The sequence below is a fragment of the Hipposideros armiger genome, unplaced genomic scaffold (genome assembly GCF_001890085.2).
Source record: "Hipposideros armiger isolate ML-2016 unplaced genomic scaffold, ASM189008v1 scaffold_418, whole genome shotgun sequence".
Lineage (NCBI taxonomy): Eukaryota > Metazoa > Chordata > Mammalia > Chiroptera > Hipposideridae > Hipposideros > Hipposideros armiger.
Genome location: NW_017731768.1, coordinates 1,161,447 through 1,186,223, shown reverse-complemented (window position 1 = coordinate 1,186,223; position 24,777 = coordinate 1,161,447). Strand labels below are relative to the sequence as shown.

Sequence of the window (24,777 nt, the reverse complement as noted above, 5' to 3'; positions counted from 1 at the left end):
TGATTTCAATGTTGTATCTCAGGGAACAGGGTAGGCCAAGGAGCGGGAGAGAGATGGGGGAACAGCTGGTCGGTGGGGCCGTCAGAACACATAAAACATTCATCAATTAAGTTTGCCATCTTACCTGGGTACGGTTCATGTTGCCCCCAAACAATTATAACAGTAAATTCAAAGATCACTGATATCACAGGTCATCATAACAAATATAATAATGAGAATGAGAAATACCAAAATGTGACACAGAGACACGAACTGAGCAAATGCTGTTGGAAAATGGAGCTGATAGGCTTGCTTGATGCAGGATTGCCACCAACCTTTAATTTGTAAGCAATGCAGTACCTTTACAGTGTAATAAAGCTTAGTGTAATAGCATGAGGTGTGCCTATGTTGAAAGGATGTGTTAGAACTGCTATGTTTAGGTGGAGAGGCAAAAACAAATCAGCATCATTACTTCACCTGGGAGATATGGCTTGCTTATCTTTTACAAAGCAAGCCCTTATTTAGTTCAAATGATATGAAAAGACGGCTGTGCTGTTTCACTGAAAAAATCTATGGGTCAAAATGTTAGAGACACAATAAGGGGGAAAGTCTTGGCATATCTTTTCCTATTTTCCATCATATTATTTGTCACTCTCCCATTTTATCATAATATAGATGGTTCCAGACTTACAATGGTTCTACTTAAAATTTTGATTTTACAATGGTGAGAAAGTGATACGCATTCAGTAGAAACCATACGTCAAATTTTGAATCTAGATCTTTTCCTGGGCTAGCGATATGCAGTACAATACTGTGTAGTGGGGCTAGACAGCGGCACGAGCCACAGGTCGCAGTCAGTCATAGGATCAGAAGAGTCAACAAGCAATATGCTATTGTCCACTGTGTTGCCAGTCTTTTGGATGGTGTGTTTTCATATCCCATCATGTGTACAAAATGCCCATCTGTGTCTCCTGCTTCTGGTAAGAAGAGGAGGAAGGTAATTACTCCTGAGAAAAAACTAAATAAGAGTTGCCCAACTGTGGGCTAATGTAAGTGTTCTGAGCACACTGAAGGTAGTTTAGCTAACCTATGTTTGGTAAGTCAGATGCATTAAATGCATTTCGACTTATAGTATTTGTCAACTTATGATGGGTTTATTAGGATATAGCCACATTGTAAGTCCCGGAGCATCTGTCATCTGTACCTGGTATAGCAACAACAACTTGCCATAGACAAAGCAAGATAAGGTAGGGAGAAAACATGAGGCACTTAAACAAGAAAAGCTCAAAAGACTCAAAACACACACACACACACACACACACACACACACACACACAATGTTACATTAACTACATTAACTATTCATCTACACAAAACTATCAAATACTTTCACTTTAGGATAATATGTCCTTTTTTCAGCAAAGTATATAAACATATCCATCTAAAAGTAGTAATGATCTCAGAAAGAAAAGGCTGTGTTTCACTAAGCATTTATTTCTTCTTATGCAAAGTATAGTATGATACAATTTGAGATTTTATTCTTTACAGTAAGGTTAATAAGAATGACAAACTTTTAAAAGATTTATATGATCTACAATTCAGGCAACGTACCAGTATTAGAGCCACAGCATTATTTTATGGCAGAAAAAGAGACCTCTAAAGTTGACTGTATTTTAGATGGACATTATCAGATTATATGGTTGGGTCAACAGAAGGGAAGACATTAAAATACATACTGCAAGCTTAAGAGAGCCTTACTGTATAGTAACAAATGAAGAGTAGAAACCTGAAAAAATAATAAGCTAAAAATCTATCGCTGAGAGGTATGTAGAAGGAGTAGGTAAAAAATTTCAAAAGTACACCTGTGGTGGTGGCGGGGGTGGGGGTGGGGGAGGGTAGTCACTTGTAGGATGTCACTTGTAATGAAAGCCTCACACAAAATTCTGGAAGATCACATGAAACACATATATATTCAGAATGAGCACTGACTCCACAGGAAGGAAAAAAAGTTTATGTGTACAAAATAATGATTATGTACCAAAGACCAATCACTTGCCTAGGGATAGGAAGAATTAGATGTGTTCCCTGCCTTTAAGATTCATAGTCCAGTTTGGCAGAGACAGAAAGGTAGAGCACATTCAAGAAAGTATAATAGATACTATGACAAAAGTGCACACAGTGTATTGAAGGACCAAATGAAAAAGCATGGGGAAAGGATAACAAATCACTTTAAGGATCTGGTAACTAGAAAGCACACACGAGCAAATATGCAAAGTGTTTCCATTTTAGGGGTTAACAGGGAGAACAAAACTCACCCCTGAGCATCTGTGATAACACTGTTAATTCACCCCATCTGGTCTTAAAAGAATTCCAAGTAACACCACTATATAATGGCCATCTTCTACCGGGACTCTAAAGTAATTCACTTTTCACTAGGAGGCATTCATGAGATTCCTGAGCCATCAAGCACAAGCGAATGACCTCAAAGGAGAGCAGAGGCAGAAAGCCACCTGGTCCTCAGAGCAATGGGAAGCCACCATGCTAGCTTCACTTCAACTATTTTTGGATGTGTCATTATGGTGACAACTGAGCCATTAAATTTGGTTGCTTCCTACCTTAACATTTTTTCTTTGTGGCTTCAGAGATATCTACAGGCATATCTTCATTGTCAGCAGCTGACTAAAACTCTGAACTTCAAATGAAGGGTAAGGGAGAAGAAGAGGAGGAGAAAGGTTCATGAAGTCTTTAAATGCCGACGGGCAGCATGTGGCCTCTCTGAAGCATAACACAACTACAGCTGCAGTGGCAGTGAATAAGACCACAGCTTCTGCACTACAACTTTTGTTTTACATTGCTGTGACTCTTATCACCCTCCATTGGTCAGACAAAAATAAGCTAATGAAATATTTCATTACTTAAAGGCCCCTTTTTCTGGGATCTGAATAAAAGCCCCTATTTTAAGAGTGTATAATTTGTAAAGAATTGAACCTTTCTTACCCTGTTTAACTCCTAACAAGTCTGTAAGGTCTATATAACACAGGTATTCGCCCTCCTGCTGACTGCACTTCAGGGCAGAATTAAGCAAAAGACAAGAATCCGTGTCACTCTGTGAATAAAGCACTTGAATACTTTTCCATTACGCTTAGCTATCCAAGGAGAGCTGGGAAGCCAGGTTTGCTTTAGCCACATTTGAAGAATCAAATAATAAATAAAACTTGGAATGTAAACAACATATTCCTTTTGGGACAAAAAATATTCTACTTCTGAAGTAAATTGCCAATACTCTCCCATTTCGTCAGCGGGAAATTACATAGCAATCTAAAAACCTGATTCTAAAAGTAGGCATCAAATAAATCAGGGAAAGGTGAGTATAGGAGTTGACTGTGGGAACAGGAGTCAATTCTGGAACTAAAACCTAAGAACTTTTTTCCTTCATAGCAGGACCAATTGTGAATGAAACAGCTGTTCTGCTGGCATATACCCTACACTATTTTAGAGGAAAACAGTAAAGGAAGTTCCTCTACTTAAGAACTTTGAAACTTATTAACTTCATAGTTAACCAATAAAACCACTCTCATTAAACAAGCTGATTATGCATGGTCATTTTGGTTTTTGGTTATTCCTGTATTCTTTGTGGCTACTATGTTTACTCTGTTTTTTGAGGTGTTTTATGAATATTAAGAATCACGCAATAACCAATAAGTGTACGAGCCCATAAACTTTTAGTAACATATAATTATCAACAGAAACAAAAACTGAAAAAGTAGTGAGAAAATGATAAATGCTGGAAAGCATTTTAAGAACCCAAGGGCTCTTAAGTCAAACTGCAGACAGAACTTTCTGTAAGTCATAGATGAAAGTTGTGTGATGTGACCTCAAGGCTTGGGTGAAGGCTTAAAATGTACCTGTGTCAGCATTAGCACTGGGAGGGGACGAGGCTGCCAGGGTATTCCCCAGGACACTTGAATTCATCAAGGAAGGGAGTCACTTGTCTCAACAGATTTCTTTCCATATACGCAAAACTAATCTATTCTGAAAAGGGCGCCAATGATAGACCACCAAGGGGGAGGAAACAGTGACAAAATCTTAAGCTGCCAAGGACAGGATCATAACTCTAGTAGGATGCACCCCAGGACCGAAAGTAGAGAATACTCAATGACTTGGACTCACAAACAGATGGACTGAGGTATTGTCTTTCTAAATCTAGGTGCTTTTGTATCATTTTAAAGTTGCACTTTAAAATTTACCCATGATCTACTATTCTAGGGAAGCTTAACACTTTTATTCCCATCTATATTTTATTACTTATGAATGGAATTTTTCCTTTAACAGTTGCTATATAATTTTAAATCTTACAATTTTTATGAAATAAGTCTATCAAAAATTTTCATACTATAGTCCTTGAAACTTTAAAAAACAATTATACTCATTATATAAATGTTTACTGAAACATTATTTCTAGAATATGTTTTAACTAACAAACAATGTCTGCCCTCTAGGAAATCAGTGTGTGATTGTGGGTGGGGGAGTGGGCATGGACCCAGAAACACAATTAAACAATTAAAACAAATTGATAAGGAATTTCTAGGAACGTATGGAAGAATGTGGAACTAAGTTTGGGCTGGTGATGAACAGGACAGGGAGGCTATGAGGCACAATACATAATAATATACAATCTGAGATCCAAAGTATGAGTAAGAGTTCAAGAGGGAAGAGAGAGTCAAGGTGGTTCTGAGAAAAAGGAAAAACATGTTCAAACATTTAGAATCAAGAGTATGAGATAAATAATGAGGCTGGTAAGATGAAAAGAGTTTGCAAGCCATGTTCAAGCAAGTGGGTGCAGTCCTGGGAGCAACTACAAATCACTCAAATGTTCGAACCTAAGGAGAATCCTGATCAGATTTTTATTTTAGAAGCGGCACTTTAGCTCCAGGGTGAAGACAGCAGCCCGCCTTCTCCCTACTTGGAAGACCCCCAGTGGAAGCCTGAAACCTTGGGCACTACCTAAGCCTACATATACTATGTTTCTTCCTACATATAACCTATGATAATGTTTAATTTATAAATTAAGCACAGTAAAAGATTAATAACTAATAATAAAATAGAATTAATAATACATTGTAATAGAAGTTATGTTAATGTGCTATTTCTCTGTCAAAAATCTTCTTTTACTGTCATCACCTTTTCTCTTAAAGGATGCAGCACTTTATAGCTTCTCTTTGGCATATGTGAATTGACAGCGTCACTGCTCTTGCACTCTGGGGCCACGATTAAGTAAAATAAGTTTGACCTGAACACCAGCACTGCGATACTACGGCCATTAAATCTGGTAATTGAAACAGCAACTAAAAAACTAACGGGCGGGTAGTGTGGAGACACTGGACAAAGAGATGCTTCATGTCCGGGCAGGATGGAGCGGGCCAGCACAAGAGTCCATCATGCTAATCAGAACAGTGTGCAATTTAAAACTTCGAATCGTTTATTTCTGGAACTTTGCAATTAACATTTTCATAACATGGTTGACTGAAACTGTAAAAAGCGAAACCGCGGATAAGGGGGACTAATGTATTTGAAACGGTAAGACTTAGGAGGCAACATGTAATGATATCCTGAACTGAGATGATTACAGTGGGGATGCCGTTAATGGTTCCCTACTGCTTAACATTAACCTCTGTCTTTATAAAGATTACTGTTACAAATTACTTTCCTGATGGAGGATTACTTCTTTAGAATAAATTCCAATAAATTAATTTATTTACTTACTTGCCACTGTATTCCAGAAGATGCACACACTGCTAACCTGTCCTGAAAAGGCTTTTCCAATGTACATGCGTACACAGAGGTAAGGCCCTGTCAATAACTTTATTTTTAAAGGCTAAACAAAACAAAAATAATTACTAACTGAATGGGAAAAAGCTACTGAGTTCTTTGAATAAAGGCTCAAATTGGGCTTTTTCTCAGGCGTTTTCAAGGAAGAGCTATGATTTCCCCACTTCGTCTTTTCTATGAAAACTGACTGTCTGCTCAGATTGTATTCAATATGCTACTTCATTAAAGAAGCTATGCACACTGTAAAGGTGATCACTCTCTCTGACTGGTGGCACTCATCTGACAAGCTGGCCCAGGAGCCCCGAAGAAAAGATCCGAGAGCACTAACATTGCTTATACTTTGACTCAGTTTTAGTACTACTGTTTTTGTAAATTTTATATATGTATGTACGTATGTATGTATGCATATGCAAGTGTATGAATACATATGTATGTACAATATATAATTCTTAAAGGTTACCTGTACTTTCAGATTTTTCCTTTTTATCATGAAAAACAGCAAGACATCTAATAATCAGTTACTCTTAAATATGTCATTATTTCCAGTGACAGATTTTTATACTATAAAAATACTTCTAATTTATAAAAATCAGAAGCTAAAATGGGGTTCGTGTAACAGAAGTATGCTTTAGAAAGAAACTCTCTAAATGCATTTTTTAAATTTAGGAACACCACAAAAGATTAATGTGAGTGGCTCAAAGACATTTTTACTAGCTTGTACCTACAATCATGATCAAATCTAAGAATTATTGCTTTACTGGGTTTTCAAACCACAGAAAGAAGTATTTCTTCGTTGCAATGGCTCTAATGCTTTAGTTTTGTATAATTATTACGAGAGATGGCACAATTCTTACCACTGGCATCAATATACAAATGGCGGTATTTTTCTTAACAGATGAGTTTTCATGATAAGAAGTGGAATCAGGACCCAATGAATTAGAGAACACACACACTGGCTAGCTACTGCACTACTGGTTAAAATTTGATTGATGTTCCACAGGTTAGGAGCTTTTTTATTAAGGTGGCTGATGCTTTAAATAGCTGGTATGAATATTTAAGAAACAATTTGCTGGTGGTGAAAAGAAAGACAATGGCTCTGGTTCCTGAGTTAGAAGTGATTCAACTCTAGATATGTCTTGTTAATATATAGGTTCTATAATATTGGATTTAGAGCTTTTTCAAAAATGTTTGATTACTGAAATTGCCATAGGAAAAAATTAATTGGCTGATGTGAGTTTGAAACTCTGCTAATTTCTCATGCAAAAACCTTTTATAACCAAAGTGTTGACTGCAGATTATTAGGAGCACACCTCTTCATTTGCGGCAGAACAGACCATATACAACTGCACTACCAGGTTCCTGGTCTGCAGAACACTAATAAGTTCAATGAATGTAAGCAGATGCTTAAAATAACTCTTAAAACAGTACTATTAGATTAAAAAATAGAACTTTTTCATTAAGAGGTTATGAATAACAAAGTGAAGACTACTTCTATGGCATATTAATGTGCACCCATTTTAAACACTTAACAAATACTGTCTAGTGTTTTTAGGGTATTAAGTTCCCTATTTGCTAACTTTTCACTGGAAATTATATATAGTTCAAAGTACTGGATTACTACAAGAAATCTTTCTTGTGGTTTTTCCTGAGCCTTTTCCCACCGTAGTTTCACTGTGCAACCTGCTATCCACTCCTTTCACATCCACTCTGGGTCACTATAATACACCAAACAAACAAGGAATGTTCTGGAAACTGCCAGTTACTTCCTAGGAGTGGAGTGTAAGAGGATAAAGGAAAAAGGACATGAAACAAAGCTGGAAGAGCAGGTACACACCAGATGCAGATGGGCTATGAATGCCATATTAGCCAGGTTACACTTTCAACATGCAGTGACAGAAAGCCAGGGAAAACCTCAACCAGGAGCGTGATGATACTTCCATATATTAAAAAGAAAGCTCTCGCTACGAGGAGGAGGGAGTACTACTGGGTGTAGTCCGATGGAGAAAACAGAAAAGACATTCTGTGCTATTAACAGGCAGAATCAGAATGAACTTGGTGATAAAGGAGATGGGAAGGAGTGGGGGCAGGGAGGAAACGGAAGGTAAAATGAAGGGTGTATGACCTTAGGCAACTAATGTCAGTCACATAAAGAAAACAATGCAGACATCTATATGAGGATGGCAAAGAAGGATGTGATTTCAGCTTTGAAAATGTAATGTCTGCGATGGCTGTAGGTCACCCAAGGGGAGGCACTGAAAGGGGAGGACAGGTGATCTGGAGTTGGCGATTAGAAGCCTGCTGAAGAATGACCATGAACGGCAGTGGTCCCGGGAGACATGATTATGGTTGAGACTGCCCAAGAAGAACACGTTGGAGAGAAGATCACTCTAGAAAAGTATCTACCTTTAGCGAGAACACGACATTTCTGAAGAGGAAGCGTTACCTGATCACATTAGTGATTGGCGCACACATTAATTTTTGTCCTTTCCTCATTTTCGTTACTAAATCTAAATCTTGGTTTGTACTGAATGATGTCTTGGTTTCTAGGCTGGTAAATGGCAGTTTCTCAATAGAAGTTTGTGAAGTGAATTGCTTCTGACAGTCATTAAGTGAGTCTTTTAATCTCCACAAGTATGTTGTAATTCCACAGAATCTAAATTCAATAATCAAAGTATTTTATTTAAACAGTATACTGCCATCATTCACAGGGGAATTCATAAAATAAATATCACAAAGTAAGTGAATTTATAAATCTGCTTGGCTTGCTCAGAAAAATTATATTCTACAAAGAAGTTTAGCAAAATAAGCTGATGCCATGTCAGTTTAAAGGCAGAACTTTAAAATAATTCAATTTATATTTGATTTATACATTAAAGATTAAATGTTTCCCCCCCACAAAGGTATTAAAGGTTAAGAGAATAAAAAATAAACACATCTACTTATATAATTCTGCAATATAGGCTTCAGAGTAATTCTCATAAAGAAGTTGTCTTAACTATTAAAAGTGTCCCTTTTCAAATTAAATTTTCAAAATTCAGTTATCCAAAATACAGAAGGAAATCAAGCTATAAGATGAACTACCAAATAAATTTATCTGAAACAATCTTAAAAATAATATTGAAATGCTCATCTGAATCATTAATATACTATTAAAATTTCACAATGATAGTATCTGAATAATTTTACTCATAAATATCACAATACTTGAAATGTCAAGAAATTAAATACAAGGGTTAAAAATACAAGCAAGTTAAACAAAACAAGAGGTTTTTGGATTTAACTTTTTGCTAATTCAATTTCATTGTTCATTAATACAAAGTGAATGGATTACAAATGCTTTGCCTATAAGTATATAAGGAACGTGATGCTACTTACCAACCATCAGAAGGGCATGCAAACAAATTAAAGGGATGTATGAAAAGAATTGAACTGAAGAAGACACAGTGAGAAATCACTCACCTATTTTTCTATAAAATAATTTTTGTTTAATAAAAAATTAATGTATTTTTAAATTAATATTAGGTTATCTGTGTAGAATAGCATACATACATTTACTAGGAATATACATTTAAAAAAATGCATTATCCCAGCCAGTGAGCACCATATCTACTTATGGGATAGAAACATTAATCTTTAAGAACAAACAGGTACAAGCAAGTATAAAATGTTACATGATAAATTCAACATACAAATTCAGAGGGATGTATGGAATACAAGATTAAAATGGAAGGACTTCCTATATAAACTGCAAAAATACAGCTTAGGGAAAAAACACATACTGCCCTATTATTCTATGCCCAGTATCTCGTTTTATATTTGCAACACCTCAAATTTAAAGCTATACGCCATCTAAACTGATTGTCAATCTCAAAACAATTTTGTGTTTAGAGAAGCTATTCCTCAGTGAATCCTTACAAGAATCTAAAGGAGAGTGTTTTTCATAAAGTCTATATTTGCGAGCTTGATTAGTTACCCTAGACAAAGCATATTTGATTATCACCACCAAGGAGCTGCATCAAACGGAAGCTCTGTGTTTGGGGAGAAGCCCTCTGTTGATTTTAAAAAGCCTGACTCACTGCCAGACGAGATTACGGCCAGATGGAGAGTACAGAAAGCTCATACAGCTCAGTGATTTATAAAGCTTTGCTATGAAGTGACTGAAGTCTGGAAACCTACGCCTTGTCACACCTCTTAACTTAATCTATCCATATGAATTGCTATCCAAAGACATATAGTGTTTTTAATTATTTGTGAAAATTCTAGTTGAAAAAATGCTCCTGTGGCTGCCCTAAAGCAGAATAAATGATACGGCCACAAAATGCGGTAGGGTACAAAAAGATAAGTGATTTATAATCGAGCTAAATTTTATTCAGCATTGTCTCACTTTGCGAGAAAACAATTAATCAGCACATTTCAATTTCTGCAAGTGCTTTTCTCTCTCATCATGTTTCCTAAAGCAGTGCACAGCCACTCATTTCTATCAGAGTACCTTCCACACAGCACACAACATGCATGCCACTTTGACTCCAGGAGTTCTAGATATTTCTGGTAAGGAATTCTATGATGGTCTTTGGATTCTAAATTTCAATGAGATTTTAGAAAATCTTATCTGCTACTGGGTCAAGTTTTATTAATTTACTAATTAGGGTTCAACAGTAACCTCAGAACTATAGAATTTTAATCAGACTACTTTGATTGCAAGCAATTATACTTTAAGGCGTAAAGACTAATATATAAACAAAATATATTTATTGTACCCTCAAAAATATTGTATACTTTCTCATCTGAATTAATCATTCTGCATACCTTAATCAGATGCCACTTTGACTCCTGTGAAACATTTTTGAAAAGATGTGGTTACATTTTCAGGCCACTAAGGTTAGCAGCAACCATATTATTACTTTTCTTAAGAAACAGTAACCTACTGGTTTGAACATATTAGACTTCCCCAAACACCTTACTTATTGTGAGAGAATATTTTACAGTCTCCAAGTTTTAAATAGTTAAATTTCTCTGAGTGTTTTTTCTGGAGGGCAGATATAAACCACCAATGTAAGAACCATTATTATGACTGATATCTTGAGGACTGCTGAGGTTATATAAGCATAGTGATGGTATTACCTTAAACATTTAAGGGAGCATTTTCTCACTAAAAATTCATTACGCTAAAACCTAGTTTTTCTGAGACAGTGGCGATCTGAAGCGCTCTGAAAATATTTACATGCAACCTGAATAATCCAGTTTATGAGCTTGAGTACTTCATTTTTTTTCTAAAAAACTGTAAATGTTCATTTTACTTTGTGAGACAAATATGACAGCTGTAAAGATGTAGATTACATGCACTGAGGAAAAATAATAATCAGATTAATGTTTATTAAAACAAAACAAGCACTTTAATAGCACCATTTTAAGATATATTTAATTTAGGAAGGGAAAACTTTACCTATAGTCATATCTTCTCTCTCCTTCAGGGATTTGGAACAAAATATCTTTCTTTAAATATGCTTAGGGTACTCTATTTAGTGAATAGACAAGCGTTAATAAGCCGATCGTCTGCATGGGAGCATGGATCAACTCATTCTCATTCAGAATTTAAGAAGCTATCAACCTTCTATACAGTCCTGCCTATATATGAGAGAAAGCCAGGACTGGCTCCTTTCAAACCTGTAATTTATGAGTTTATTCAAACCTGCCAAATTGCTTTAAGTAAACGCCTCTTACATTTGAAAATTCTCATGGCAGCTCATTTAGTTTGGCAGACAGGCAGACCCAAATTCAATCCTTTCATCCTGCAGCTAAACCATTACAATGGCAGTTCTGCTCTGACACTCTGAAGAGACTGCTAATTACTGAACACTGGTCCCTAGACAGATTCCCATTCAGATTAAAATGGTTGTGCACAGCGGAAAACAGTAGCAACACCTTTCTTTACATGAGAGAGATGGTCGTTCATAATACAGCTCTATGAAGAAGCAAGTGCATTACAGCTAGATAGATGTTTTTTTAATATATCCTTTGATACCTTGGCTTTCTTTCCCAATAAAATGAAAAGGAGGCCACTAATACCACAGATTCCAATTACTGACCTTGGTTAAGAACTAAATGCAGTGCCACCAATCAGTACATTAACAATCCAGTTCAAAACCCTTGACTATATGATAAGACCACTCTAGTCATTATCTCCCCTTCCTATCTTACTCTTTACTTCTTTTTATTTATCTCCAGGTTATAATTAACACAAAGTTAACTGTGAGTCAAATGTATAGCATCAGACCAAAAAAAAGGAAAAAAAATGTTTGGGAAACAAAAAGAAACAAAAAGCAAATTAAAAAAATACATTTTGTGATGAATCCCTTTCTGCTGCTCTCTCAAATTTTGATGACATTGATATCTGCCATTTTATTAGTAAGTGAATTAAAATTACTTTTCTTTGATAATATTTTCAAATTTCGTAACAGTCCTTGAAATAATTGACAACTTTAAATTTCAAAATCCTCAGCTGGAAATTTGTCAGAATCTATTAGATTATTTAGTTTACTATTACTGAACTCTATCTATCTATATATGCTTTCAAAAAGACATCAGCTATATATTCAAAGCTGATTCATGTTTAAATTCTTAAACATCTATAATTGAAGAGAAAATGAAACACCAAAGGAAAAAGACAATTATATCCACCATAAAGAAAAACAGCCTGAAATAAACACTTTATGAACTGTCTGTGACTGGTGGCATCTTGTGTGCCCAAGTCTGTCTTAAATTATGAGGCAATGTAAACTTCAGCTGCCTGAAATCACTTAAATCTCTAATACAGGTTAGTGCTACTCATTTTGTTGAGTCTTTCCAGTTTAATATTTTATCTCAGTGGAAACCTTTTAACTTCATTCCTAGTGAAAGGGAGAAAAAAATTACAGCGAGGAAGGAGATTTAGGCATATATCCCTCACTTCTACTTTTTCAGTCTTCATATCAACATATTCCATCCAGCACAATATTCTCCTACTTCCACTTCTACTTTTTTTTTTAAAAAAGATCTTTTGAAGAAGACTAGAAAAGGTCATAGAATATGTATCCATATAAGACCTTAGCTAGTGAATACAAACAGTAAGGTTTACTATTTTCTAACTTACAAAATGAGATTGAATTGGCAGAGGGATGATATCTGATACTTGAAATGGTAGGTGCATACCCACTGTGAGTTAGTGCATGTGGCAGGGCAGGGGCGGGGCACAGCAATTGACACATGGTGTTGCTTTCTTAGCAACGTTAATACATGGGTTTCATGATTTTCTTGCTTATTATGCCACTGTAAACAAAAGTCTGTACTGATGAGGCCTGACCTAGCAATGAGTTTTTGTAGGCAGGGAATAGAATTACAGTAAAACCTTGGATTGTGAGTAACGTGGTTTGCAAGTGTTCCGCAAGACAAGCAAATATTTCTAATACATTTTAACGTGGTAAATGAGCGATGTCTTGAAATACGAGTAGTTTGTTTCCGGAATGAATTTTGCTCGCAAACCAAGGTATTACTGTACTTTCTTCTGGTGTGAGGTCTCCCATGACCAGGAACTGAGGTTGCAGCTGATACGGTCAATGATGTAGCTGATGTAACTAGTCCATGTACCATATAAAAAAACAAGAGGAGGAAAGAGGAAATGTGTCTTACATTTCCTTGTAACCAAAATAATAATTACCTTTACAAAGTCCTTCTAAGGTAAATAAGCAATAAGAACTCAATTTTACAAATAAGAAAAGCTCTAAGTTTAAGTGTCAGTCCCTGACCATGATTTGTGCAACCCTATTTATCTTCACCATTTTCAATGACTTGAAATGAACAACTATCCACCCCTAAAACGCATATACACTGATCTTCCCTATCTCTATGAACTCTGTCTCTTGAAGTTCTAACTCAAGTCTCACTATCCCATATGAAGTCTTATTCCCTGAGCATCCCCCCACTTCACCATGATGCCTTCCTGTGAACCCCTATAACACTTTCTGTAATATTGATTGTCACCTATATACTGTTTGGGCACTCTCTCTAGAGAATGTGCTGCATAATAACACAGCTGTCATTTCTGGAAAAAAACAAAGACTTAAAAATTAAAACAAGAGGAAAGCTGCCATTATATAAAAAACAAGTGAAATCTTTTAATGATGCCAAACCCTGTTCATATAGGTGTGTAAGCTACACACACATATATTCGGGCATGCATGGAAATACACTAAATCAATTTGCCATTTCAGTGAGATCAAGAACACACTAGTTTACGTTATTTTTACAATAAATGAATGGACATCTTTATACACATTTTTCAGTAATTAAGAAAACTAGAGAAAGAAACGACGACAGGAAAAGACCTGACCAACCTTTTCAACCACCTTACCTACATGGCATTTATAATACACATACACAACTACTACAGAATACACACACTTTTAAGTGTACACATGATATTTACCAAAATAGACCATATGCTAGACTATAAAAAAGTGCTAAGTAGATTCAAGAAGACAAAATATTATAAAAAACATTTTCTGAGAACAGAAATTAGACCTCAGTCACAGTAAGATAAATAGAAAAGTCTCAAATATCTGGAAACATCTGAGAAGAAATCATGAAGGAGATGAGAAAATATTTTGAATTAAATGGTAATGAAAATACAACATAACATTACTTTGGGGAAAATGCAGCTACAGCATTATTCAGAGAGAAACGGATACATAGAAAAGAAAGGTCTCGAATCACTAATCTTTAAGAAGAGTGAAAATAAAATTAAACTCAAATCAGGTATAAGGAAAGTATAAAAGCAGCAACCTATAAAGCTCTAGAGCTAGACTGATCAAGAGAAAAAGTAACAAATCACTAACATCATGGAGAAAGGACACAACACTATTACAGATCCTACAGACCTTTAGATAAAAAGGAAATGTTATAAACAACTTCATGACAAAAATCTTAAATAACAAGAACAAATTCATTGAAAAATACAAAAACAAGAAAGAAAATAACTGAAAATTCTAAATTTACAAATATATTGAATTTGTGATTAGAGGTCTTCCCACAAAAACACAACAAAAGGTAAGCCACAGACTAGAATGTTTTTCTGATAAAGGATTTATTCCCAAAATATATAAAGAACTGTTATAGCTTAGTAAAAAAACCAAGCCATTAAAAAGATTTAAACAGATACTTCAACAAAGAAGATATATGAAGTGCCAAGAAGCACATGAAAAGGTGCTCAACATCACTTGTTTTCAGAGAAATGAAAATTAAAACCACAACCAGGTGAAAGGATAAAAAACCGGTGGTCTATCTATTCAGCGGAATACTAATTACCAACAAAAAGGAACCTACTGATACATGCAACTGCAATATATAAACCTCAAAAAAAAAAAGCCATGCTAAGTCCAAGAAGACAGGCACAAAATAATTTTCATTTATAGAAAAACTAGAAAAGGCAAGAGCAAATATAAAAAAGTTAAACTTATACAACCAGAGAGTGTAGAAAGGTGGTTGCCAGGAGTTGTGGGGTGGGGATGAAGAGGAAATAAAGAAATGCTGGTTAACTGGTACAAACTTTCAGTTATACAATGAAAAAATTACGGGAACTAAGGAACAACATGGTGATAACAGTTAATAATACTGAATTGTATTCCTGAATTTGCTGAGAGTAGATCTTAAAAAAATGGTAACTATGAGGTGATGCATGTGTTAACTGGATTGTGATCATCATTTCACAATGTGTATCCAATCATTATGTACACCTTAAAAAATCACATTGTACAACCTAAATTTATACAAGTTTTATTTGTCAATCATGTCAATAAAACTAAAAAAATAAAAATTTGATACTACAAGAAAAAAAGAAGGCAAAACCCCAGTAGTTGTCTGGGGACAGTGTGGGAGGGGGTTGATGGCAAAAGGGTAAGGGAATGTTTGGGGTGATGGAAATCTTGATTGTGGTAGTGATTACAAGTGTATACAGTTGTCAAAACTCAAATTGTACACGTAAAATGAAACGGATTTTACTGCATGTTTAAAAAGGAATGGGAAAAACATCTGGCGAGTTTTCTTTCTTCATGCCTTCAGAATGACTTCATTAGCATTAAAAAGAGTAGCTCAACTGTATTTAAATCAGACCCAAGAGTTTCCACATTATTTCTTAAACAGATATGTCTAGAACACTAAATGTGAATGAAGTCCCAGAAAAAAAACAACAATGGCCAATTAAATTTGGAAATGGTTCCTACCAGGGGTTCACAGTAGTTACTAGCATATTAAAGGCTTCTTTTACTGGGAATACCTATGAAAAGTGTCTCATTGAACACAGTTAGGGAAATGCCAACTGCCCTAAGAATCTTGTTTTAAATAATTTTCTGTACCCCTACTGCCCTAAAACACAGTAATCCTATAATAGGTATTTGTTAAGCTGAACAGAATACTAGAATAAGCTACACTTGGATGGCCAACAGGCATCTGAAATGTTCTAGGTCCAAAACTGAACCCCTGATAATCTCTTCAAAGTCTGTTCCTACTAACACCATCTTCATCAAGGTAACATCAATTATATCCTTCCAGTTGTTCCAGCTGAAAACCATGATGTCATCCTTGACTCCTTGCTTTCTGACATCCCAGAGACAATCCATTAGCAAAATCTGCCAGCTTCACTTGAAAACATGCTTAGAATCAGACCATGCCTCACTACTACGGCTACCTTGGCCCCACCCATTATCATCTCTCATCTGGATTAATGCACTAGTCCAGGAACTGGCAAACTGTCTGTAATATGCCAGATAGTAAATGGCTTTTCTGGGCATATAGTCTCTGTCACAGTTACTCAACTCTGCCATGGAAGTGCAAAGGCAGCCACAGACACTACGCAAATTAATAAGCATGGCTGTGTTTCAGTAAAGCCCAATGAACAATGAACTTTGAATTTTATATAATTTTTACATTTCATGAAATATTCTTCTGATTGTATCCCCAGCCATTACAAAATATAAAAACCATTCTTAGCTCACAAGCTTTTCAAAACCAGGTGGGAGGCTGGATTTGGCCCACAGGGCAGACTCCTGTGAGAGATTCCTTTTTTCCACTCTTGTTTCAAACAGAGCAGAACCTTATAAAATACTGATCAAATCATGTCATTCCCCTCTCTTCAAAGACTTCCAATGGTTTCACCCATCTTAAAGCCAAAATCCTTAAAATAGTCAAGGTCCCACACAATAATCAATCAATTGCCCTACTACACAAAAGAGCATATCAAGACTAAGTTATAAGACACTGTTATAATGGCAAAATGCACTGAAAACTGTAGTATCAGTATAGTAAAAAAAAAAAAAAAAAAAAAAAGGGAATGAAAACAGCTAACGACAGAATTGAGTAAATTAATACACAAACTCTCTGTGAGAGTCAAATACATGTTAAAGTGATTTGAAAAGTAATATGTAAAAGTAAGAAATCATTGTTTTACAGTTCACAGAATTTTGTAGGTACACTTGTAAACATATTAGGTAAATCCTAACCTAAAACTGTAAGAGGAAATTTCAGCCAAGAAATTTAACAGCCGGGTTTATTTTAAAAGACTCAGAAAAAGTGAGAGAATTACAAACAAGCATTAAAATGTCATGTGGAGTAGGTTTTCTATTTATAATAAACAAGTGCAACATATAGCCTTAGGTTTACACACATAAAATTAGTAATTAAATAACCTATTTAAAATACCATTTGTCTAATTAAAAAATGATAATTTGGGCCGGCTGAATGGCTCAGTTGCTTAAGAGCTCGCTCAAGAGTTTGAGCTCTGAGCAACAATGGTTCGAGTCCCGGCCCGAGCTGAGCAGCCGCTGAGCTGCCAACAGGTGGCAGGATGGCTCAGCTAAAAAAAAGAAGAAGAAAAAAAAGATAATTTATCAAAAGAGCCGCACCACAGAAATTTGATTAAAGAAACAAAAATTTGTAAAAAGTCAGTAATAGTACCACTACGTCTATTAGCAAACTAAATAAATAAATAAACACACACACACACACACACACACACACACACATCTTGTCATAGTCTTAAATATTTAGCAAAAAAAATTGTAATCTACATTGTAAAGAAACTTCAATATTTACCAAAAATTGGTAAATATTATATACATTGTAAAAAAACTCCTTAAGAATCATGAAAACGAGTTTTCCTATCCAATTAATTTGCATAACAAAGCAGTTACATAAAACCAGGAATCACAAATCCCTAGTAATTCAAAGCAACCGTTGTTCCCTTATAGGGTGCACTTGAAATAAGGCTATCACTGTATCAAATCTTGACACAATGCATTGTTTTTTCCTATATAACCTTGGCTTACTTCACATTCTACCTTCATATTCATACTCTACTCATTTTGCTCATTTCCTTCTACTGCTTCCTAGTATTTCAAAATTCTCTCTCATAACTTGGAGAGAAAAATGTACTACATGTGAAATTTTGCTTCTTATAGTTACAGAAAGCTATCCAAAGTCCTAACATTATTTCATTAACATTTTCCTTCTCTGAATTTAAACATTTCCACAACTACCTATATGTTTACAATTAAGAGCCACTTCTTCACTACACAACAAGGAGTTTCACAATGAGTTTCACAGCAGACACCTCTCTTGTCATCCCACTTTCAGAGGAGGCAGTATGGAGTTTAAATTTTATTCTAAGTGAAATGGCAAGTCAAATCACTGTCACTGTTTAATATGATTGTTATTTTTAAAAATCACTCTTACTAACTTATGGGAGAATGAACTAAATAAAATAAGATTAAAAGCAAAAAGACTAGATTATTTCAACTGAGGTGAAATATAAGAAATACTTATGTATGTATTCAAGAAATACACTGGAAATAGGTTTCTATCAGCAGTTATCATCTAAGTCCCCAAAGACTAGCAAAATCAGGACATTCTTCTATAGTCCTTTTCTACCAGTGAATATAATCTAATTTTTCACAAACTCTCACTTCAATTATAAAACTATACTGAAGGCCTCAGTAATCTGAAGAAGGTATAATTCAGGTTTATGGAAGTGAGATTTAAAGAGCTGGATTGATTGCACTTAAGATGATAAGGGTATTTTTGTAGATATTTGACAGTAACACATTTAGGCTTGTCAGATAAAAACACTATATATATAACTAGAGAAATAACTCTTGCCTATTCATGCATGGTTTGTATATTTTGTGATTTAAGAAACGAGATTAAAATAACTGATTATTAAAATCAAAGAAACATCTAAAATAAAAATGGTATCATGGGCTGGCCGAGTGGCGCATTGGTTAAGAATTGGCTTGGGACGCCAGCTCTGAGCAGCAGGGCCCTGGTTCGGCTCCCACAAGAGGGGCCTGGGACGCTGGGCCCTCTACAGCTAAGATCGTGAACAACAGCTCGACCTGGAGCTGGGTTGCTGTGAGTCACCGGCGTAGGCTGCAGCGGGACTGCAGTCGGCTGCGTGAGCTACCATGAGTGGCTGGCAGCCAGCGTGAGCAGCCGGCAGCTGGCATGAGCGGCCGTCCTGTGGCCGGCAACCGATTGCCTCACCCGGGAAGAGCGCAATGATAATACCAACATGGGCCAGTGAAGTGCCGTCCTCCACAACTAGACTGAAGAATAAAAGGACAGCAACTTGTCTGTTCCCCTCCCCCCAATTCCCCAATAAAATCTTAAAAAAAAATAAAATGGTATCATTTCCAGAGTAAACAGGCTCTTTAGGTAAAATATTACCAGACTCTATTAATGAATGAAGTGTGATTATTTCAAAACCCTATTACTTTTGCAGCGAAATTAGAATATTAAATTGCTTTCTGAAAAAAATTAATTGCACTAATAATGCTAACTGAGTCCATATGACTGTTGGAAAAACGGGGGGTGGGGGGGAAGAGCCTACTTCATAACGTTGTTTTGAAACCTCAATTTAAATTTAAAGGGTCTGAACTGATTTATTAGACATTCAGTTATTTGTAGTGTTATATGAATTGATGGGGACACATTCAAATCAGCAAAATTATTAGCAAAATTAGACCTTTGTCACAAGGAGTGTAGGTACAGTCTTTACCCAGGTTTATTAACCTTGAAAAGCAGCAGGTGTAAATACAAATCAGAGCATTAAGTTATGAAATCTGAGATCAAGCAAAAAGTCTACTGCTCTCCACTCTCCACCTCCAGGTCCCAAGCCATGGCTAGAACTTTTGCTATACAATATTAAGCAAAATGGACACAAAACCATTAAAATACACACAACTTTCTTTCTACATCTTTCCAAAAACAGAATTTATTCTACATGGTTAGGTAACAAATATTTATACTGAAATAATACAAAGACAATTCCACACTTAAGCTATAAATCCATTCTGTAAATAACGTAAACTATCATATTCCCCCCCATAGAAACAATATGAAATGTACCTGTTCAAGACAGAAAGACAAAAATACTAGCTTTTTTTGTTACAAGGATAGCTGTAATATCACATAGCACCTTAATATAAAAACTGACCTAAAATAATAATTATAAAATCCATGAGAATTATTTTATTCCTATTTTTGTAACTAAAGTCCTTATGTTTTTTAAAAATATACTACTAAAAAAGCAAAGATTAAAAAATTTGACAATGCACAGGGTTTGAGACTGTTGAGAAACAGGCATTTTCATGTAACACTGGCAGGACTATAAATTAATACAAATTTTCTGTGAGGCAACTTAGAAATTTTAACATGAGAGAAGTATTAAAAGTTAAAATGCACTTACCCTTTACTCTAATAATTCTACTTCAAGGGATTTTCCTATAAGTGTATATGCACAAGTTAATTAACTCTGCTTGCCAAATTTAAGCAGCATTTTCTCACTGCAGAGAAGGGGAACTGTCCACTGCTGGACATTCTCCTGTCCTATGTTTACGGAGATGCCCTCGGAAAGTCCATGAAAGCACCATAGAGAGGAAGGCTGAAGTGGAATGGAGGAAAACAATCACTGAAGATGAAGTAAGAAAAGAACTGAGAGGTCAAGAGAACTAAAAGGACCATTTATATAAATAGTAAAATCTTAGAAAAAAAATCCAGCTTCTTTTCCTCTTGTCCCATTCTTTCTGACCCAAGCCAATCAGGCTTTTAAACTAACCATTCAAAAAAAAGCCAACTGACCAAACAAAAAAAACAACTGATTGTCAAGATCACCAATGATCACTAACTGGCCAAATCCAACAGTTAACTCCCCATTCTTAGCAAAACCAGTCTTCAGCCACAAACCGAAAGCTTCTTCATGTGGTTCCCAGGACCCACACCACACTCCCGGTTCTCTTCCCACCTCCGCACTGCTCTCCTCCGTCTTCGGTGCTGGATCTTCTCCTCTTTGTCCTGACTATCCATCCACCTGTACGGTGAAATCCCTGGGGCGCAGTCCTCAGACTACTCTTTTATACCTACATCCAGTTTCTACATGCCATCCAGTCCCACGGCTCTAACAGCTTTGGAGAGGATGATGACTCCAAAAGTGACATAGTCTAGGCCCGTCTTACCACCTAACCTGATTATTATAACCAATGCCTATGGAACATGTGGTATCTCAACTTTTACACTTTCAAACACAGTGTCTTGACTTCCCGCCCCAACCTGCTCCTCCAGCAGTATTAACAGAAGACAACTCCAATTTGTTCACGGTAAAAACCCCGGTCCTCACGTGTGTAACACCCAATCCATCAAAATTCCTCTCAGCTTTACCTTCCAAATAAACCCATGGTCTGACTCCTTCTTGACACCTTCAACACTAGTCCACTTCCCTTTCCTCTTACATGAACTCAAATGCTTGCACACTAGCATCTCTGCCTTCCTCATCACCCTCAAAATGTATTCTCTCTTTAGAAGGATCCTTTGAAATAGAAATTAGACCATGTCATTCCTCTCCTCTAATTCTCCAATAACCTCTTGTCTCAGACTAAAACCCAGTAATATCCTTAGCATGGCCTACAGGCCCGTCACCTGCCATCCCCTCCTAAGCCTGCTGACCTGACTCCCACCCTCTCCCACCTGCTCATTAAGCTTCTCACTGGAGCACCTCGATATGTCTCAAATGCATCTCTGGGCCACTGCACTTCCTGTTCTCAGTACTCAGAAGCTTCTTGGATAGCCAGATGATTGCAACACATTTCAATTGTTTTTTTTTTTCAAATGTCACCTTCTCAGAAGCATTTTCTAATCATCCCATATAAAATAGTATTTCCATGATTCTCTACCTCCTTTATTTACCCTGCTTTATTTTCCTTCACATCTCCTTATCACAACCTAATAGAGTTCCCATTTATTTTTGCTTATTTTCAGTGATCTAAACCCCACCCCACACCCAACCAGAGGTTACGCTCCACAATGGCGGTACTCTGTTGGTCAGCTTTATTTCCGTTCTCTGTGTCTTTAACAGCTGACACTATATAAGTGTGCAATAAACATTTGCTGAAAGAATTACAAAGGTCCAGATGTGAGAAGAAGGCTGAGAAAACGTTGTATCAAAAAATTCAAATAAATACGGAAAGATTCCATCTGTGGGTAATGTGTGTATACGTGTATGTGCTTTAAGTAGGGAGACAGTGGAAGATGAAGCTTGAAAGGTAAGCTACGGCAAATGATAAAAGAACTTGTAAGGCCATGTTAAGGAATTCTGTCTTCTTTCCTCAGAGCAAGAGGAAACCACTACAAAGTTTTTAAGGAGAAAAAGGTACGAATAGACTGTAATGTAAAGATGGGTTTGAGGATCCAAGACTACATGGAGGGACACCAATTGTGGGGTTCTGAGATAACTGGCTTGAATCAGGTAAAGAAAATGGGCTTAAGAGAAAGTGAGCTAATTTGAGAGATGTAAAAAATAAACTTGACTGAATCTTAACAGTGGCAACAGCTGGAAATGCCAAACTGTATTAATAGAATATTGAAGAGACAGAAAAGGCACAACTGAAAATTCCAAATCCAAAAGTCCTGTAAATTTCTGTTAACTCAATGTCAAATAGGCATCTGCAACGGAAATGGTCTGCAGAACAAAATTCAAAGCATCATTATTCTCAAGATAAACTTTGAGACATGAAAAAACCACAGAAAAGTTTCAAAGCGTTTTCATGAAACACAAGGATAAATTACAAAGATCTACTGGCAGCTCACTGGAAGGGCAGTCTGAGGTCAGACAAAATATAAATGCTGATTCTGATAAGAAATACGTTCTCTTTCCTGCAGAGATTCTGACACCCCTCATAAGTCAAATCTCAATGAGTTAGGACGATGTTTCTTCTCTGCAACTTTCAATTCAATATGAGGGCCTCTTATATAATACATTTCAAAATAAAGTGCTGGTCTCTATATCATTCCCACTATACCTTTTACATAAACAGCATGAAAAACATCAGAATTAGCCAAATCATTTATATGCGAATTATTTTTATAAGATGAAGATTGGTCAATATTTTCAATCCAAAAGTATATTTTCTTAAATATTTAAGGAATGATAAACTAATAAGCCTATACTGGACTTTTTTAAGGGCCAATCCCAGTGAACTTGGGAAGAAACTACTCTTGAATATAAGCAGCATTTGGTAAGAAGAACATATGAACCTATACAACTGTATAACATACATTACTTACACAATGACAAAAAGCTGAACCAAACTTGAATGGAACAATTATGTGACAGGCATTCTGCTACATATTCTCCAGGTAGCATCTCATTTCACTTTAACTACATGGAAATGTAATGATATTCCAATCTTATAGATAAGGAAATGGAGACAGTAAAAAGCCGCAAAGATGGGATTCAAACCCACAAGTCAGCTCTCAAATACTCAGTATTCTGTCTCCCAATAAACTATTTAAATCCAAAATCACGTGAGACTTCAGGATTGTAAAGCTTCTGTTTTATTTAAACCTTTTTTATCCTGGTATCATCATCAGAAATGTATAATAATGTTCAGTTTAATTAAAATTAATGCCCTAATAAAGCATCCATGTTACAACAAACATATTTAATGAAATGGATAGATAGGAATAAGAAATTATTACAAGGTTAAATCACTTTATAGAACCCACCCCTTAAAGTATTTTTATTCTACAATTTGTAATTCTAAGAAAGTTTTATTACCTCAGGCTAGTAATTAATAACAATCCTAAAATACTCCCATAGGAGACTGATCTATCCTCAAAAGTCTTATTTTCCTTTAATATAAATTGTAAAACTTTTTTTAAAAGCTTCTGTCACTTTTTAATGTATTGCCACCTTTTGATATTCAAAGACAAATCATTTTAAAACCAAAATGTCCCTCAGAGGACCTCTGTTCCAACTTTCATTTTGTAAATGAGGAAACAGACACAGAGAAGTTGACTCACTTTCTGAAAAACACACAGCTAGTTAATAACACAGATTTCTAATTCAATGCTCTCACAGGTTAGTAATTTTTAGAACTAAAGCAGTTTACAGAATGATTAGAATAATGTAATAGGTCAATAAGAGTTCTAATTATTAAACACTGGTCTACTTAATATATTAGGCGAACTCATGTTTAGTTATATTATATGAGCTGAATATCGTCAGTTATACATGGCAATACAAGTCTTAATGTTAAGTAAAGTTTTGTGATCATGGGACTAATACCCCAACATGCTTAGAAAAAAAAAAAAACCCTTTTCTATATTGCACAATTATTAAGGAAAAGGAGGAAGGTTATATGGTTTAATAGTGTACAATTATAGATTTTAGCTTATATTTAACCTGCTTAATTATATTCCTTATAAGACCTATAGAATAGAATTTACATGAAATTCTTTTCTTCCAAGGAGTTAATTTTAACAAGTAAATGGAAAATGTTTATGAGTAAGTTTATTCTATAAGTTTATTTATACAATAAATAGACTAACTGGGGAATAAAGAACAGCAGATATTCTACTCATTTATGTAAATGTCAATAAATTTCTGTTGTA

General features: G+C 35.6%; 1 protein-coding gene across 6 annotated transcripts in view; it reads right to left on the bottom strand.

Moving 5' to 3' along the window:
* The window catches only part of QKI (QKI, KH domain containing RNA binding), a 149,205-nt gene that overhangs the window by 16,721 nt on the left and 107,707 nt on the right, over positions 1–24,777 (bottom strand). The gene's annotated exons all lie outside the window — the stretch shown is intronic.